A 19,575-nucleotide genomic window follows, 5' to 3' on the forward strand; every position below is an offset into this window, starting at 1 on the left:
CTTTGTTGAAAACCCATTAAGTTGTTTACAAGGCTAAACAGATGGTAAGCTAATTCCATAGGTAAAAACAAATAGGCTCAGAGATTTTCAAATGACGTAGCTACTAAGTACCAACGACATTGTAAGAAACTAAATCCCCAGGACGCAGCTTTTTCCGAATGATATCAAGCAGGATTCTGCACAATTATTATACTTCATTCCTCAGTTTCTTCAGGAAAGGAAATAAAGCTTCCAATGATTTGAAAAGATTGGCCAAAGTCACTCAGATAGTGAGAGTTAGAGCTGGCTGATATTCTATTTGGATCAGATAATATCTCCTGAGTCTTGAATGGCCATATTCTTTTTTTTGCTGGTCATGGGGCCTGAACTCTGAGCCTGGGTGCTGTCCCTCAGCTCTTCAGCTCAAGGCTAGCACTGTACCACTTGAGCCACAGCGCCACTTCCAGCTTTTTCTGTTTATGTGGTGCTAAGGAATCGAACCCACGGCCTCATGCATGCTAGGCAAGCACTCTACCATTGAGCCACCTTCCCAGCCGCTGAATGGCCATATTCTTATATGACATGACATAACTGTGGAGCATAATCTAAACAAAAGTGATCTTGAAGATTTAGGGAGGGTTCAATTATTGTTAATATGTTCAGAATTCAAGGAAGGAAAAAGGGATCAAAGATAATGACCAACTTTAGAAAAAAAAAAACAGAAGCAGATTCAAAGTAGAGCTGGAAAGACAAGGGAAATAAAGGACTCCATTATCACAGTTTCATGGAAAATAGAGAAATAGGAACCATGTTTGATAGGCGAAATTCTACCCATATAGATGACATAAAAGTGAAGAAGCACCTCAATTTTGGAATCATTGAAGCAGTCCTGAAGGAACAATGTAGTAGAAAAACTAGATGCATTTTTTTTTTCGGTTGTGGGTCTTGCACTCTGGGCCTGGGTGCTGTCCCTCAGTTCTTCAGCTCAAGGCTAGTGCTCTACTAAGAGAGCCACATGCCACTTCTGGTTGTCTGAGTAGTTTATTGGAGATAAGAGTCTCACAGACTGTTGCTGCTCGGGCTGGCTTTGAACCGTGATCCTCAGATCTCAGCCTCCTGAGTAGCTAGGATTACAGGCATGAGCCAAAGGCTCCCGGCCTGGATGGAAATTATTTAGTAAAAGAGTGGTAATAGCAAACTGCATTTTAAAGATTTGGTTCTTTTTAGAGAGATGACAATGTACCTTAAAAAATTACATCACTTGTGCTATAGCACAAATGAACAAAGTGCCTGAACAGAGCTTAGAACAAAGTCCCAAGTTGAAAGCAAGTATTCCAAACACAGACAGAAACACAGACACAGACACAGACACACACACGCACACACACAATTGTAGCCTTCCTTTTGTTCAGCTAATAGGGAAAAGTTTGGCCAGATGATATTTTGTATGTTTTTTATTATAAAAATGCTGTACAGAGGGGTTACAGTTACATGAGCAAGGTAATGAGTGCATTTCCTATTGAGCATTGTTGCATCCTCCTTTGTTTCCCCCCTACCATCCCTTCCCTCCCACTTCCACAACTACGCCCACGCCTGCCACAGAAGTTGTAAAGATTTTTTTCAACATAGTGTTTTATACATCTCATTGTTACAATGGGTTATCCTGTATCCTTACTTAAGCATTTTGTTTTTTCCCTTCTCCTCCCTGAATTAGAGAAGTGTCTATTCAGGGCCCTGACATCAAATACAGTGAAAACAGGGGTTATACCATGGGGGAGGAACATACAAAGAAACAAAAATAATCAGCCATTCTAATAAGTAGCCCTTCTAACTGGAGTGAGGTGGTATCTCAATGTTGTTTTGATTTGCATTTCTTTTATGACTAGGGAGGTTGAGCGTTTCTTCATGTGTCTATTGGCCATCCTTCTTTCCTCTTCAGAGAAGTCTCTCTGTAAGTCTTTAGCCCACTTATTTATTGGGCAGTAGTTTCTCTTAGGATTTGTTGTTGAGGATTTAATTTTTTGAGTTCCAAGTATATTTTAGATATGAGACCCTTGTCTATTGTATGGCTAGTGAAGGTCTTCTCCCAATTCGTGGGCTTTCTATTGATCTTGATAGCTATGTCCTTTGCCATGCAGAAGCTCTGCAGCTTCATGCAATCCCATTTGTCCAACCTTTCTGGGTCTCTATTAAGAAAATTTCTGCCTGTGCCAAGGAGACCTAAGGTTTCTCCTATTCTGTCCTGTAATGTTTTCAGGGTGTCTCCTTTGACTCCAAGTTCTTTGATCCATTTGGAGTTGATTCTGGTGCAGGGTGATAGATAAGGATCTAGCTTTAGTTTTCTACATGTGATTAACCAATTTTGCCAGCACCATTTACTGAAGAGGCTGTCTTTCTTCCATTTTTTTAGCTCCTTTATGGAAGATTAGGTGGCTATAGGTCTGTGAGTTCATTTCTGGGTTTTCAATTCTATTCCATTGGTTCTGAGGTCTGTTCTTGTGCCAGTACCAAGCTGTTTTGATTACTATGGCTTTGTAGTAGAGTTTGAAATTTGGAATTGATATTCCTCCAGCACTGTTCTTTCTACTAAGGATTGTTTTTGCTATTCTGGGCCTTTTATTATTCCATATGAAGTTTTGGATTGCTTTTCTATTTCATTGAAGAATGAGGTTCGAATATTGATATGTATCATATTGAATTTGTAGATAGCTTTGGGAAGTATTGCCATTTTCATGATGTTGATCCTTCCCACTTCCTAAGTTCTGCTTTGATTTTCTTTTTCAGGCTTTTAAAGTTTTCATTGTAGTTAAGAAAAACGATGGTTAGATGCCACGAAGTAGGTGGCATTGCCTTAACCGTGTGCGTGTTGTCAGGCCCAAGGGCCTCTTCCATCCTTGTCAACGGGAGTGCTGACCTTCTCTCCTTTCATTCACCACTGCCCAAATGATTTTTATTCTGGTTAATGATCAGTGATCTTAGACTTCTGGCTCCTTAAAGAGAAAAGAGGGAATTTTGGAGGACAGTTGACTGGTTAAAGTAAATGTTTCACAATGTGTGCCCTGAGTAGAGTCTCACTTAACAACTTCAACAGCTGTCATCAGAACCATGCTGCTCAAACAAAGCTTTAAATCTAGTGAATTTCCTTCTTTATTTTCTAATTTCCTCCTTCAAGTAGGCATCCTCTTGATGCCCTGAGAGACTCTGAAGGCTAAAATTACCACTGAATGCCTCTTCTGTGTCAGCCCTTAATTTTCGTCCTTTTCTCCTATTATGATCCCAGGTTCAGGCATAGACATTGAGTGCTTAGGATGACTGAGTGTGATCTTTTGCCATTTGCCGTCACTTGAGGTATTTTCAATGTCAACTTGTTCACTTTTAACATGCCAACAACGCTTGTTCAAATTAAATCAAACAAAACAAAACAAAAATCAGTTGTTTGTCATGATTCTCCAGAAGATCATGGAAGACAACTAAATATTTACTAGTATGTGCTCCAAAGAACACAAGAGGAAAGCATATTAATATGGACATGTTAGAAGCTATAAAAGAAAGATGTAATCATCTGTACAATTCCTTACCCCAAACTCAAAGACATTTCATGACATGAAAAGGCCTGTGGTAAAAACTAATGGAAGTGGGAAGTGACAGTCCTAAATTCAAAAACATCTCAAAAAAGCTACTTAATTCAACATCTAGCTCCCATCCACGCACTTGGAGGGGCATGATGGACATTGCACTCAGTGTGGTATGACTTTCTAGCCATGGCTGTGCTTCCACTTTTTTGTGGGGGGCAGGGAATCCGGTCATGGGGCCTGAACTCTGGGCCCTGGGCGCTGTCACTCAGCTCTTCAGCTCAAAGCTAGCGCTCTACCACTTGAGCCACAGTGCACTCCTGGCTTTTTCTGCACATGTGATACTGAGGAATCGAACCCAGGGCTTCATGCATGCAAGGCAAGCACTCTACCACTGAGCCACCTTCCCAGCCCCTTTAATATGTTTTATGAATATTCTTCTTCCCTTAAGATCGAATAGACTGCTGGGAAGGTGGCTCAGTGGTTGAGTACTTGCCTTGCATGCATGAAGCCCTGGGTTCCATTCCTCAGTACCACATGTGCAGAAAAAGCCAGGAGTGGCACTGTGGCTCAAGTGGTAGACCACCAGAAAATCCGAAATGGTGCTGCAGCTCCATTTAAGAGACCAGTTATAAGAGACCAAGTAAATAACTTTTTTATTGTGAAAATACCATACATAGGGATTACAATTACATGTGAAAGGTAATGAGTACATTTTTTATCAAGCATTATTGCCTCCTCCTTTGTTTCCCCTTCTCATCCCTTCCGATATCCTCCCTCCCCACCATCCCCTTTCCCGCTAAACCCCCTACCCTGCACCCAAGTTGTTAATGTCTTGTACATCTCATTGTTGCAATGGGTCCACCTGTATCTCTATTTAAACAATTTGTTTTTTCCCTTCCCCTCCACAAATTATACCAACATCAAATACAGTGAAAACAGGGGTTATACTATGGGGGACGGACATACAAAGCAACCAAGAAATATCTTATAAATATGTTAGAAACAATAGCAAGAAAGAAAAAACATTTGAGTCCAGATTCACTGGGCACATCTGTAGTCATAGCTTTTCAGGAGTCAGAAATCTAAGGCTCACCATTTGAGGTAGACATCACAATGACAGCCCAGGAAGAAAGTCTGCAAGATTGTCTTCAATTAACCAGCAAAACTGTTGGGCTGGAGGTGTCGCTCAACTTCTTGATTACTAGCTGTGAGCAAAAGAGCCAAGTGAATGTAGAGAAGATCTCATTTCAAGCCTCTGTATCTACACAATCAATTAATTAATAAATAACCAGAAAATATACGGTTGAAGGAATGTCTCAGGTGGTGAGTACTGCAAAAACCCTAGGACTGAAAAAATAAAAGATGAAGCTAAGTATTATGATGCATGCCAGTATTATCAGCTACTGGAGTGGTAGAGACAGGAAAGGTATGAGTGTGGTGAAAGCTCAGAAAAAGTCAGCGAATTCCAGTCTAAAGAATATATAGATACAAAATGGTTCAGTGATTAAGTGCTCGGCAGCAACTCCTGTGTTCAATCTTAGTACTAAATGATTAAAGGAGTATAGGCAGGTAAATGTAAGAGTGGAATATTGGCCCCAAAAGGACACATTTAAAGTCTTTTTTATATTTCCAAGAGAAAAAATAATCTTCATATGCTCAAGAAATTAAATGGAAAATGGAATGGGAATACAGAAAGAAGTGAAGGTTCTACATACCCGAGGTAGACATTACAACATCAGTGATCACTTATTGAGGAATCCATCAGTCAAGAAAGCAATGTCAATTAAGGCCTTTGAACATAGAACACAGACCTGAAAGAAAAAGGAATAAACAAGATGCAGATGCTTTCTGAATCATAAAAGGAAATGTATTCTTAGGTAGGTGCTAGTGCCTCAGGCATATGGTACTCAGGAGGCTGATATCTGAGGATCAGAGTTCAAAGCTCGCCCAGGCAGGAAGGTCATGAGACTCTTATTTCCAAGCTGAACGTGGCACTGTGGCTTAAATGGTAGAAAACTAACCTTGGGTACAAAAGCTCAGGTACAGTGCCCAGGCAGAGTTCAAGCTCCAAGACTAGCAATAACTAATTAACTAAATAAATAATAAATTAAAATAAAACAAAAGAGGATAATTACTCATTTATTATTCTCTGGCTGATTGAAAGAGACTTTTCTATTTTCTATCTACAATGCACAAAACAATTGTGGCTATAAGTGTACCTAGGTTTAGAGTCCTCCTGTGTCTTGCTTGATTGTTATCAACTAGAGATCTCATATGCACATAAAGTGTTGAACAGATGGAATAGTTTTCCCCAGTTAGATATTTATCAATCATTTCTCAGTAGTTTGTCTCCCTTTGCCTTAAGAGGCTTATTCGAAGCTATGTTATTACTACCATGATCTCTTCACTTTTGACCCAAAACATTAATCGAGATAACTTTTATTGGGGGGTCCAGTCGTGGGCCTGCTCTTCAGCTCAAGGCTAGTGCTCTACCACTTGAGCCACAGCGCCACTTCCGGCTTGTTTTTTCTGTTTTTGTAGTGCTGAGGAATCGAACCCAGGGTCTCATGTATGCAAGGCAAGCACTCTACTACTGAGCCACCTTTCCAGCCCCTCAAGATATGTTTTAATTCAGCCTTTCTTTTTCTAGAACCCTCCATTGCCAAAACAATGAGTTGATTTTATCGTAGGCCCCCAGTCTTAACATGGCTTTGTCATTCTTACTTTCTCTTAGTCAAGTTTCCTGTGTCAAGAAGCTCAATTTTTGCCATTCCAGAATGGTGTTCCCAAGACTATCTTTTACCTGGGAGAACCTAGCCTGTGTCATTTTCCAACCTTCCATAACCATTTTTGTCAGTTTTTTAGGACATAAAATATTCATTCAAGATACATTTAGTGAACACTGACACCATGTCAGCACAATTCTAAGTACTACGGATATAAAATGAACAAGAGAAAGTGAGGTCTCCTCAGAAATTAAAGTCTAGAAGTGAATTGTTATACTCTAGAGTTCTTTGAAAGTCTAGGATTCCACAGCATGAATCATCCACCAATACGAATATGTGACATACCACTATGCTTACATATCTGCCAGATAGATAGATAGACAGACAGACAGACAGACAGACAGATACATAGATATATAGATTTTTTTTTTGTCAGTCAAGAGGCTTGAACTATGGGCTTGTGGTATCCCTGAGTTTTTGTACTCAAGGCTGATGCTCTACCACTTTGAGCAACAGCTACATTTCCAGCCTTTTGGTAGTTAGAGAAAGAGCCTCATGGACTACTTTCTTGCCTAGGCTGGTTTTGAACCATAGTCCCCCGATCTCACCCTTCTGTGCTATATCAAATTAATCCTCAGCTTTTTACTGTGGTAGTTCTCCTATCTGTCACTCAGTTATAACCTTGAGATGAGTAACATGTGGCAATTAGTAAATAACTTCATAACCAAGATGGTATCTATTGGAGAATTGAGTCTTCCTGTAGATCAGTGGTATTCAATGTATGGTTCCAAGCATTATTATCTACTAAAAATTTCTTAGAAATAGAAATTATATGGCCTCACCCAGTGGGTACAATATTTGGTTTTGTTTTTGTTTTTAACAAGCTCTTCAGGTGATTCTAATACTCACTCCAGTGTGATCATTGAAATGTAAAAATATCATACCAGCTGGCTGTCAAAATTTTAGCCTTGAGGAACATGAGTAAGAAACCTCATAACAAATATAAACAGTCATGTAAAAGGATACAATTTCATTATAAACTTAGCACAGAATGAAAGAAAAACATATTATTCTGTCATTTATTTACTAAACTGGTAAAATTTTTCAAAGCCATGATGCCGATGTTGGTGAGGCATAAGGGGGCTAGACAGTTGTTGGGAATGGAAATTCATGATGATGATTTGATAATTAATACCTATGAAAATATCTAACTTCTCACACAGAAGCTCTAACTCTAGGAATCTAATTAAACAAAATTAGAAGCCTGGCCCTGAAGTCAAGTGGAACTTACAAACTTTATGACTTTGAGGAAATTCTTTAAACTAACTCAAGTTCAAACTTCTCATTATGAAAAGAGAACACATGAAAATTTTGTACAAAGTAAGTGGTATAGGGTTGCCAGAAAAATATAGGCTATCTGGTTACATTAGCACACAAATAAATAATATGTTAATGCAGATTATCTAATATTAAAACCATAGTTATAATGAATATTACCTACCTGAGATGCAGTAATTCTTGATTTTCAGTATTTTATTCACTAAATAGAGAAACTACCTCTTACTACTTTAATTCCCAACATATGGCAAAGAATCACTTGATATTTTATATTCACTTATTCTATTACCATTTAGAGGATTTTATGAAGAGAATTAGTGATGGACAAGGCTGCTACTTTAAACTGAGATTACCAGCTCTTTCAAACCCCAAAAAGTTGTACTTATGAAAATTTTGTAATATGTAGATGAGCATGTTTAAAACCAATCTTAAAATGTTACATATATAGAAATACTCTGGAATAATCAAAGACATTCAATACCCTGAGTTTGAATAAACTCAAATTAATTAGAAAACCTGATTTGTTAAAACATTTGAGCATCTCCATTCTGCTGCACTACAAGAAAATACTTGCTCATACATGTATTTAAAAAAAAAAACCACCTCCTTTGGTAATAGAACAAAATAGAGAGTTAAAGTAGGGCTGCTGACTTTGGGGGAAACAGAAAGAAACCCATATGCTATCAATTTGTTAATAATAAAATGCAAGCATCCTGAACTTTAAATTGCATTTGATTCAGCAACCAAAAATAAATTCATCTCTTTAAAAGTGGAACGTTATCTCCCGAGGCCAATAAAATTTAGTGCCTTGTAATTATGCCCCAAAATGTATGTGACACAGTTTAAGACATAAAATATCAAGCAGAACAGTGATAGTTACCATTTGACTAAACACTGTAGTTGAATGCAAATGTGAATAAAAAAAGACAACATTGTCACGGGGCTGTCTTCACTTTCATTGTGACTAGATCATGACTGCTATGAACGATCGAGTCATTTGGGCTGTCTTAATGACAGATGGAGATACTTCTCTGATCAATTCCTCCTGTCGCTGTGATGAGTATTGACCTACAAGGCCCCTGGAAATGACTGAGCTGTGGTTGAATTCACTGGCTACACAGTGATGCTGTCTAGAAAACAGGAAGGCCCTTTCCAATAGAGATATCTGAGAATGACTTGTGGGATATTTACTATGGGATTGGATTTGAAAATCACCAGATTAAGTAGATAAAGTCGAAAAGCAGCTACTGATGGGGAGAGATTTTCAAGAACATGTTTCTTGGTGATCTATGAAGAAAATGAAAACGTTCCTGAAATAACAAAATAAGGAAAAACAACCTGTGGGTTCGCTTAGGAAGTGACAGGCAGTAAGAGCTATCATTTACCACAGAGGGAGATATTGATGGTGTAAACCAAGGGATGATAGATAAAATTAGGTTTTCTGAAGTTCATCACAGAGGTGTGTATTAAATGTATTGAGAGAAGAAAGAATTGGAGGCAAAAAGATCCATTAGAACCTCTCGGCAGAGTCTTAGTATTCAGAGAAGACAAACTAGATTTATGGAAGGAGATGACATTCATGCAACCAGGCATGGTGGTACATACCCATAATCGCTGCTACTTAGGAAGATTAGAAAAGAGGACTATAGTTTATATCATGTTTTGGGCAGCTTGGTTAAAAGTTTGTAGCAGTATTTCAAACACAGGCCAGATATCACAATAAATGTGGCCTGGCCACATAGTAGGCAAAGGCAAAAGTAGGAGAACAGCAGTCTGAACTTAGCCCAGACAAAAGTTACCAGAAAACCTTATCTGGAAAACAATGTATTTTAAAAAAAATTAAAAGACTGGAGAACCAGTACAAATGGTAGAATGCTTGCATCCTCAGTACCACAAGAAGGAATGAAGGGAAGGAAGAATGATGAAAGATCATGAGCAGCTAAACATTCACCCGAGTCACATCCATAGCTCTTCAAGTTTTAGTTGTATTTTCAACATAGTTTTGTATATTTGTCAGGGACCATGTGCTCAGCCTCTTACTATAGCTGCTGCACAGCTGAGTTGACAAAGGCATGCCACCATGTACAGCTTACCCGTTGAATAGAGTAATACCATACCCCTATCTTAAAAAAGTTAATTATATCACAAAAATAGGAATCATCAATGTCTCTAAACTATCTGATATTTTCTCCATTGTTTCTGAAATTGATGCATTATATTTCTTTATGGTCGTTCAGGGACAATAATAAATATGTCTTCCCTATCACACTGACTTCTGATTCATTGTCCTCAGCTCTGCTTGACACATAGGCAATTGTAGGTATCAATAATGGACAGAAAGATATTTCTGAAGTGCCTTTTTGTTACCAACCGCTCCCCCTCCCCCAAAGATAAATAGAAGCTATTTCTGGTTGAGTGATATGGTTCTATAGTTTTGTTTCTATATTCAAAAAACTGTTCTAGTTTCACGCATCTGTAAACAAGGAATGGGTGACAATCTCTGAAGATTTGGGGCCCTTTCCATTTTAATCAAATAGCATAAACTATTAATGCTTACTCTTAAATTTATAATAACAGATTAAATAGTAATACTGCCATCTGAGAATAGAGACACCATGGTACAGTTGCTGCAATGTTGTATTAATAGATAATATCAGATTCCTTTGGGTTTTTTTGATCTGTCAGAAGTTTTCACTGCAGTTGTAAAACACTAAATCTAATTCATTTCTATTAAGAAAGTAAATACATTGAAACCTCATTGCTCAAATCAGACATTTTTGTTTTATTTTGTATTTTACTTTGTTAAGAAACAAATTAGCAAGTCAGTTTTTTGAGTCACTTTGGTAGTCAGATATAATTTAAATTGATTCCCTTCTGATATTTATTTATTTATTTATCTTTTGGTGTGCATACTGAGGCTAGAAATCAGGGTCTGGGTGCTGGCCTTTAGCTTTTTCGAAAACTGAAGGCTGGTGTTCTACCACTGGAGCCATAATTCCAGTTCCATAGGTATAGTTTCATTGAACAACATTTTTTGGAACTAGAAAGCATCAAAACATATCTTTCACCTATATTTATACATGTTGGATAAAACCCTCCTGCTGTTAAAAAGCTCCAGCTGCTCCTATGCCATTTTCCTTATCCTACAAGTAGGACAAAATTGACCTCATAGCATCAATGTATCAAAGAAATCATAAAGGACACATAGCCCATTGCTTCACAAAGAACAACTCTTCACAAAAGTTAACTTATTTTAATAAAATAAGTTTATTTACAATCATAAATGAAATTTCATATAATATACAGAAACTTATTTCAGATGGCATGTTTTAATATTCATTGAGTGTGCATCTTGCCACAATTTGCTAAGGATAGGCCTTGGTATCAGGGCCTATAACTTTTGGGGTCTATGGCACTTTTCTGGGTGACATTTTTTCTAAGGTCTCTATCCAAATGGAAACAAAGTAATGATTAGGACATCAACAGTTCACTGATATAACAGAAACAGTGGTGTGTGTAAACGTTACTGACTTGTGAAATTTATAATTTCATCCTGCTCTTAAAATGAGGAAATGAAATCTAGATTTATCTCAAAATAAACAAGGTATGAAAAATGCACAAATCACAGTTCAATACACATACAAGGTTCCAAATCTGCTCAAAAGATAAAGTCACAAAATTTGATGCCTGTAAACACAATCCTTACTTTAGTCATAGCAATTATGTAAGCAGAGAAATAGCAACACAATATGATTGTACCTTCATACAAAAATAAACACAAAATACCATGCTAGCCAAGCAGTCTGTTAATATCTTGCCAGGCTTGTTGGTAAGGCATGCATTTATTCATCCTGTACTGTGGAAAGTCTTCAGGTATCAACAGAAAATAAAAGGAAAATGCATATCATAAAATAATATAAACAAAGAAGAGAATCTTATATGAATCAACTTCAGCTCCTGAAATGAATCACTTTGGAAATGCAAACGAAATAAAAAGTACATACAAAAATCCAATGTTATTCTCTTGAGCCTATAAAACAACAGTTTGTGTGTTCTACCTAACGTAAAAACTATGTCTCCACTTTGAAAGAAATCTTATTTTATCCTGTCTTAAGAAGAGAAATTGTTTCCTTATTCATATAAATATTAGTTCTGTGTTTGTGCAATATGTAATTTAATAGGAAATAGAGGGTATTATGCATAAGGTTCTTGTAAGTCTGTGCTCCTTCATTCTTTATTCTGTTGACTGTGTTATTGACAATATCATCAATCAACACTTATCAGTAAACAAAGAAAATTATGTCTGTAAGGGCAAAAATCATATTGTTACACCTGGATTCCTCAATTGAAAAAGTTTAAATTGTTCATATCCTATGAATGTTTACAGAACTGTGGCAAATAACACCTTCATCCATTCACCAAAGGATTTATAACTGTTACCTTCATGTCAGGTCCCATGCTTAAGACGAGAACAATTTAAGATCATAATCCACTGGTGAAATGTTAAAGTCTGGAATGAAGTTAGGCCAAGGGAATATAGAACCAATTTCAGAGAATGAAACAGAGACGCTTCATGGTCATGACAAAATTCAAGTTTTCCTAAATAAGTTCTCTGCTGTTGAAATTAAGAAAGAAAAGTGAATCATCTGTAAAACCTTGAAGGGAAGTTGACAATCATGATGAAATAACAAGAGCAATTACTATGTGGATTTCCTGAGACCTGGTTCTCAATCGTTCTTTAAAAATCACATTGATATGCTATATTCTTGGCATAGCTTTGGATATACCACCCAACAGAGAGATTTTATCCTCTTCTACAAACACATTTTCTTTTTTCTTTTTTTTTTTTTTTGGTTTTGATCATTTTTTTATTGTGAAAATACTGTACAGAGGGGTTACAATTACATGGGCAAGATAATGAGTACATTTCTTACCAAGCATTGTAGCCTCCTTTGTTTCCCCTTCCCATCCTCTCCCATCCTCCCCCCTCCATCCCTCCCCCACCAAAGTTGTAAAGTTCGTTTTCGACATAACGACTTGTACATCTCATTGTTGCAATGGGTCCACCTGTATCCCTATTTAAACAATTTGTTTTTCCCCTTCCCGTCCACAAATTATATCGACATCAAATACAGTGAAAGCAGGGGTTATACTGTGGGGGAGGGACATACAAAGCAACAAAGAAATAATCTTATAAATGCATTAGAAACAAATGCATGAAAGAAAAAAAATTTGAATACATATCCTAAGGTTCATTTCCCTAACATCACCTTATCTGACCTTTTCTGCTTGACTCAGACATATACCAGATATTGCAAATAAGGGAAATCATGAGACCTATGTTTCTTTGGGCTTGGTTTACTTCACTTAATATAATTTTTTCAAGCCTTTCCATTTCCTAACAAATGGGACAATGTCATTCTTTCTGATGGAGGCATAGAATTCCATTGTTACAAACACATTTTCTATAAATTCTTCCTACTCTCACAGAAAAAGGCAACCATTAGCCATCGTTGCAACCAGATATATTTTTGTTGCTTCATATTTCATGCAAAGGGCATATTTCTTTAAATTACCAAATATTGACACCATTAATAACTTCATTTACCAAGTATATTTTGGATAGCAAATTATCAGAGTACTACTTGTTCCAAAAATTCTTTAGTTGCTCTTTTTATGCAAGCCTTCTTCATTTCAAAGGAATTTACCAACTAATTGCTGCAAAGAAATAGATGATCTATGAAACAAAAGTCATGGAAATTTTTTATAATTACTGGCTCTGGCTTAAAATTACCCCCAAAATAATAATAGAATGAATGAATGATCAGTATTTGCTAATGATTCTTTAGTCATTTTTTTTTCATTTGAAATGAGGAAAAGATGTTATCTCTGTTAAAGGTATAGCAAGATCTGAATTATATTGTGGCCAAAGAAGGAACTAGGCTTTGAAGGTAGAAAGCATTTTGGTCCATGTGTTTTAGAATCAGAAAGGGTGTAGAAGAATTTCTTTTGTCCCTTTCAACTTAGAGGTGTATTCCCTATGCACAAGTGGAGTGTAGGACTCATGTGGGGAGGGGCTGAATTTTGTAACAGACTTGATCCTTCATAAAGAAGCCATCAGATATTTTGAAAAGGCTCTGCAATGAAACCTTTTGTTTACATTTGTGGATCCAATCATATGCTGTTATCAAGAGATCTTGCCAATGCTAAAAAGAATACTGGAGACTTTAGAGAAGAGTCTAAGGCCGGAGCAGTATTTATCTGAGATAACATTCCAAGACACCCTTCCTTTATTGTCACTTTCCCTTCCCAATCCTTTCATTAATACTTTTGCATTTTTTGTCCAACTTGTGTCATTTGTGCCACACTTCTCAGACTCTGTCTTTCAGCTCATAATCTTCGAACCATTTTTGCTTATCACCACTGCTTCACCAATTTCTATTCCACCAACTAGAACACCAACCTCAGAACCTCCCTTGCTTTGAGTGTCTCTGTTATCCCTCATCTCAGATCCCCAGCTTCATTCAAAATGCCTCTCCAACTTTGTGATCATTTGTCATATTAGTCTTGGGCTGTTATTTTAGTTAAGATCAGCAAATCACAGCACTAACACAAATAACTTTAGTATTCCAAACCTTTTCGTAAAACTAGAGACTCTATGTAAAAAGTATTTGAGGGTAGGAAATGTAATCAAATGAATAGTCAAAACTCATTCAAAATTAAACTTTTGTGGTACGACAGATTGAACTCAAGTCCCATGCACCTCTTGGGAACCACCATTGAGCTATAAGCCCAGCCCTCCGAACTAAGTATTTTTAAATATTTTCCTCCATTTGTGACAATGCGAATATTTTTCTTGCAATTCTTTATTTTTAAATCAAAATATTTGCAATTCCCTAGACCCAAAGAAATACCAAAACTCTTTAGTGACTTTTCATTGCACAAAGTGAGGTGCCTGACCTAGTGAGAAATAATTAAATCTGGGCATCAAAAATCTGAGAAACAAGAGAAGGAAATAGAAAATGCTACATTATATAAATATAACCTATTAATACACTTTTGCCTCTATTTTTTCCTTATGTATCACTCAATCTCACAGTTTATTAACACAACTCTTCTAGGATTTAGACTTGTTTTTAACAGCAAAAATAAACACAAGACACTTTAAAATTCCTAAAGGCAATTTTAAAATCCTTCCCCAAATCTGTGACTTTAAGAAATGCAAATTGTATCGCTGGCCTTAGGTGTTCAATAATCCTGGCACAATTAAAATCTTCTTCCATTCCTCCAATAATATATACCTTGAATAATAATTAGAACTTATTCTATGGATACAAAGTAGTGTCTGTTTTCCATCCAATTTAGTGTATTTTTTTGTGGATTTTATTTCTTCCAAATTACTTTCAATGATCTATGAGACTTATTACAATGGGATCAATGGACCAATTTTGAACTTTTATTTTCATTATTTTCTAGGCAATGCCAAACTGAGTTGAAATACTTTCTCATACTCTAGACTTTGCAGGTTATTCAAAAGAGATGGTGAGCATCTAATAACAGGAGTGTCTGTTTGCAGCTCTCTCTTTGGTTGCAAATCACATTGCATAAAATCTTATTTATGAATTGAACAGACTGAGTTCATGTATAATTTTTGGAAATTATTTTCTAGCTATATCCCTCAACCATTAAACTTAATCAATCCAGTATTTCAAATTTATCTCCAATAGGTGAAGGTGAAAACAATTAAGATTTATAAGTAGCATAACTGAGGTTTGAAATTTCTGTGACACTGAGAAATCATTAATCATCTCAATTCTTTTATAAAATGGATAGTATCTCTGTAATTAGATGGTTTAAAACTGAAGAAACTATTTTTAACCGATGAACCTGAATATAACCTAATTTGTGTAAGATCCAATTTACTGTCAATAGAAAAGTTTTAATGTGTGAATTTGATAGAATGAGATATTTAATATTTCAGTTTATAGTGTCTATTTTTGAATTATTCAATTTGTTGTTCAGTTTTCATTTATAGGGAGCATAATTTTTCCTATTAGTTTAAAAATGTATTTGTTTACTCAGTGAGATACAATTTGTTCATTTTAAAAATATTTGCAATAACTAGTATATGTCTGAGACAAGCAGAAACGGTCAGATAAGTTGATGTTAGGCAAAATGAACCCGAAGATAAGGACTCAAATGTTTTTTTTTCTTTCTTGCAATTGTTTCTAACATATTTATAAGATAATTTCTTTGTTGCTTTGTACATCCCTCTCCCATGGTATAACCCCTGTTTTCACTGTATTTGATATTGGTATAATTTGCGGAGGGGAAGGGAAAAAACAACTTGTTTAAATAGGGATACAGGTGGACCCATTGCAACAATGAGATGTACAAGACGTTATATTGAAAATGAATTTTACAACTTTGATGTGGGAGGGGTGCAGAGGAGGATGGGAAGGGATGGGAAGGGGAAACAAAGGAGGAGGCAGCAATGATTGATACGAAATGTACTCATTACCTTGCTCAGGTAATTGTAACTCCTCTGTACGGTGGTTTCACAATTAAAAATAATAAAAATAAAAAATAACACCACATAATGTGACTCAAGTTTTTCTACAATACCAATGGGTCTTTCCATATACAAAGAGCAAACGGGTTTGCTTCCATACAGCGTAGATATTAGAGAAATGAAAATAAGTATTTCATCTTTCTAAGAAGAGTGCATATTTCAAATGATTTTATTTTCTCAGAGAGCCTTCTGTGTCCCCAAAACATCATTGTGTTAATATTTAATTTCAAAATGGTAGCATAAATTTTATGCCAGGTGTTGGTAGCTATAGCATTTAACAATTGATTATTCCTTAAATTACCTTAGGCAATAAAGAAAATCATATACTGTTTTAATACTAACACTAGATTAAAAATATTTAATACTAATTTTCAAATGTACATTCTTTTCAAATGTACAGTCTTTAAAGTATGGATTAACTATGGATTTATAGGATTTTAAGTCTAAATTGTGAACAAAAATGTGATGAAAAATCCTTAAATTTAGAATATTTTGATTATGACATGGAAAAACATGCGTATATGAATTTGTTCTAAAAATACCCATGATTTTTCATCAAGTACCAAAAAAAGAGGAGAATAAAGTAATTGGTTAATCATAATTGTCTTTTTTGATTCCATAGTGTCAGGGTACATTTGTACTTTCCATTTCAGTTTTCTGCTAAGTCAGTTATCTTTGTTCTCAGACCCATTTATGAATTTTAAATTATATAACAATAAAATAAAAAGTGATCAAACATAAGCATAAAAGAGAAACCTTTTGCTTCATTGTAACTATTACGAATATTTAGGAAAGTAACTCTAACATATAAGCTGTAAAAGAACAATCCTGTTCTGTCACAAGTGCAATGGGTGAAGTAATCAATTATAAGATAGTAAGGATTATAAAAGTTTATAAAGCCCTGCATTTGGACTGGGGTTAATAACTTCACATTCTTCCAGAGAAAAACTAAGCTCATCAGTTATCATCTACTATGCAAACATGATTTCTGAAGCAAAGTAAAAAGAAATGTAGGTGGGCCACTAGTGACTCCAGCCTGTAACCCTAGCTACCTGGATGCGCTCAATCAAAAGATCTTGATTAGAAGCTAGACCAGGCAGACAAATCCTTGAGAACCTATCTCCAATTAACCACCAAAAAGAAGACATGGAGGTTTGATTCAAATGGTAGAGTACTGTTACTAGAAAACCCTAAGTGAAAGGCCTGAGTTTAAGCCATAGTATTGGCACATACACAAAAAAATTTACATAAAATAGTAGTCATGACTTGTTATTTAAACTGAGCAAACAAGCCACATATGTTAAAATTAAAATAATTTTCTGGGCACCAGTAGCTCACATCTGTTATCCTACTACTCGGAAGGCTGAATCTGAGGATTGCAGTTCAACGTAAAGCTTATGAGTCTCATCTCCAGGTGATAACCATAAAGCAGGAAGTGATTGAGGGTTTAGATCAAGTGGTAGAGTGCTAGCCTTGAACACAAAAGCTCAAGGATCTCACACAGGCTTTAAGTTCAAGCCCCCAAGGCCGGAATACACATAAAAATGAAAATAATTTATTTGCATAATCTATTAAAGATTCTATATTTATTTAACACTTTCAGTCAGTCAATCAAATACAGGGCCAAACAAGATTGAATAGAAAGTTTTTTTTTCTCAAATATCTTCAAGCATGAATAAAATCAACTACAAAAGGTAATTTGTATCTAATTTATAGGTTGTAAAGACATGAATATAATTCCTCATGATATTACCCAAGATTGATCATTTTTTCTTTCATACAATTACAATGAAACCTATAAACTCCATATGCAAGTCTCAATTTTATTGTTTCATTTATTTATGTACTTATTGCTTGACCTAAGGCTTGAACTTAGCCTGGGTGCTGTCCCTCAGTTTCTTTTTCCTCAGTGCAAGAGATCTACCACTTGAGCCACAGCATCATTTCTGGACTTTTTGAGTAGTTTATTGAAAATAGAGTCTCATGGAGTTTTCTGCCCAGGCTGGATTTGAACTGGAATCCTCTGATCTCAGTCTCCTAAGTAGCTAGGATTCCAGGTGTGAGCCACCAGCACCCAGCTCAAGTCTCAATTTTAGATAACAGGAAATCCAACTTTACCAACTAGTAATATATTTCTACATTTGTACATATATCCTTGTACATATATCCCTCACTCATCTGAGAGCAAGAGCCATTTCTCTTCTCTATTTGAATATCTTATTTACACTTCTCAAATACACTTCTAAGTTTCTGTCTTGCTACTTGACCATTTTAGAAGTGAAGGGATGTCAGGGTGGCTGTGTATTTAGAGAAAGACTGCCATGGAACAATGACACTGAAGGGTGAACCCAAGTTCCTGTTTCATTCTTGCCTCTTTTGATGAATGCTGAGAACTGCTTTGAGACCCCAGTTACTTACAGTGTTAGCATATGACACTAGAATTTAAGTTTGTAATGTAATATACTAATTTGTAATACATCATACTATATGCTATACTAATATCCTTGACATAATATTATCATTTATAAATATCTACAGTATAGAATATCTATAGTATAACACTCATATAAGGTATACATCCTTCCCATTATACATATAAATTCTGAATTCTCAATCAAAAAGTGGCAGATATGAAAGGAAAACACCAGTTCTTTCTGAACATTATGTTCAATTAAGCTATTAAAACATTCATTGTTTTAAACAATAATAATTATTATTCTAAATAAACCAGACTTATTTGCCACATGGTTCAATTAGTTTGAACATATGCTTAACTACTTACCTATTTTATGAACTCAGTGTACTTACCCAATCAAAAGTACAACGGAGTCAATCTAGAATAATACAGACAGAAGAGAAAGAATTCTCATGGCACAGCATTTATAGTCTCATGGGTCCTTTCTACTCCAAGGTTTTAATAATATGTTTATTTTTATTATTCAGAAAGCTAGAAAAATATTCTGATTAGGACATTGTTAAAATCATAACTTCATTGGTTCCCTATGATATCTTTGTCTTCCTTTTTTTGGAAAAAATAACTCCAACACTGTGTTTGTGTGTAGGTATTACAGGGGGCGGGGCTAGTGGAGGGGGTACATAACAAGTTTGGCTGGGGTTTTCCCAAGAAAACAGTTGCAAAAGTATTCATTTAAAACATCATAGAGATGGGAAGTCCTTATTGTCTTCCTAAACTAAGCAAACTTACTCTAACAAGAGAAAGAAGAGAAGCGTTTGCTTTCAGAGTAAATTGTATTATTCTCTGGATGAATGAATAGGTTAACCTTAAAAGAAATAAACAACTCTGGCTTTAATGCCCATAGAATTAGAAACAAATGGATCTGGAAAAGTATTTCTGTAATTTATATGTTATTCCCTATCATTTTGC

At 35.8% G+C, this 19,575-nt stretch overlaps 1 non-coding gene across 1 annotated transcript; it reads right to left on the reverse strand.

Moving 5' to 3' along the window:
* Positions 1-2,789: 2,789 nt before the first annotated feature.
* On the reverse strand, positions 2,790-2,915 carry LOC122112920. Its single transcript, XR_006148300.1, has one exon. It is a non-coding gene; the product is annotated as a U6atac minor spliceosomal RNA (small nuclear RNA).
* Positions 2,916-19,575: the final 16,660 nt, after the last annotated feature.

This window comes from Dipodomys spectabilis, unplaced genomic scaffold, assembly GCF_019054845.1.
Source record: "Dipodomys spectabilis isolate Male_0828 unplaced genomic scaffold, ASM1905484v1 ptg000095l, whole genome shotgun sequence".
Taxonomy (NCBI): domain Eukaryota; kingdom Metazoa; phylum Chordata; class Mammalia; order Rodentia; family Heteromyidae; genus Dipodomys; species Dipodomys spectabilis.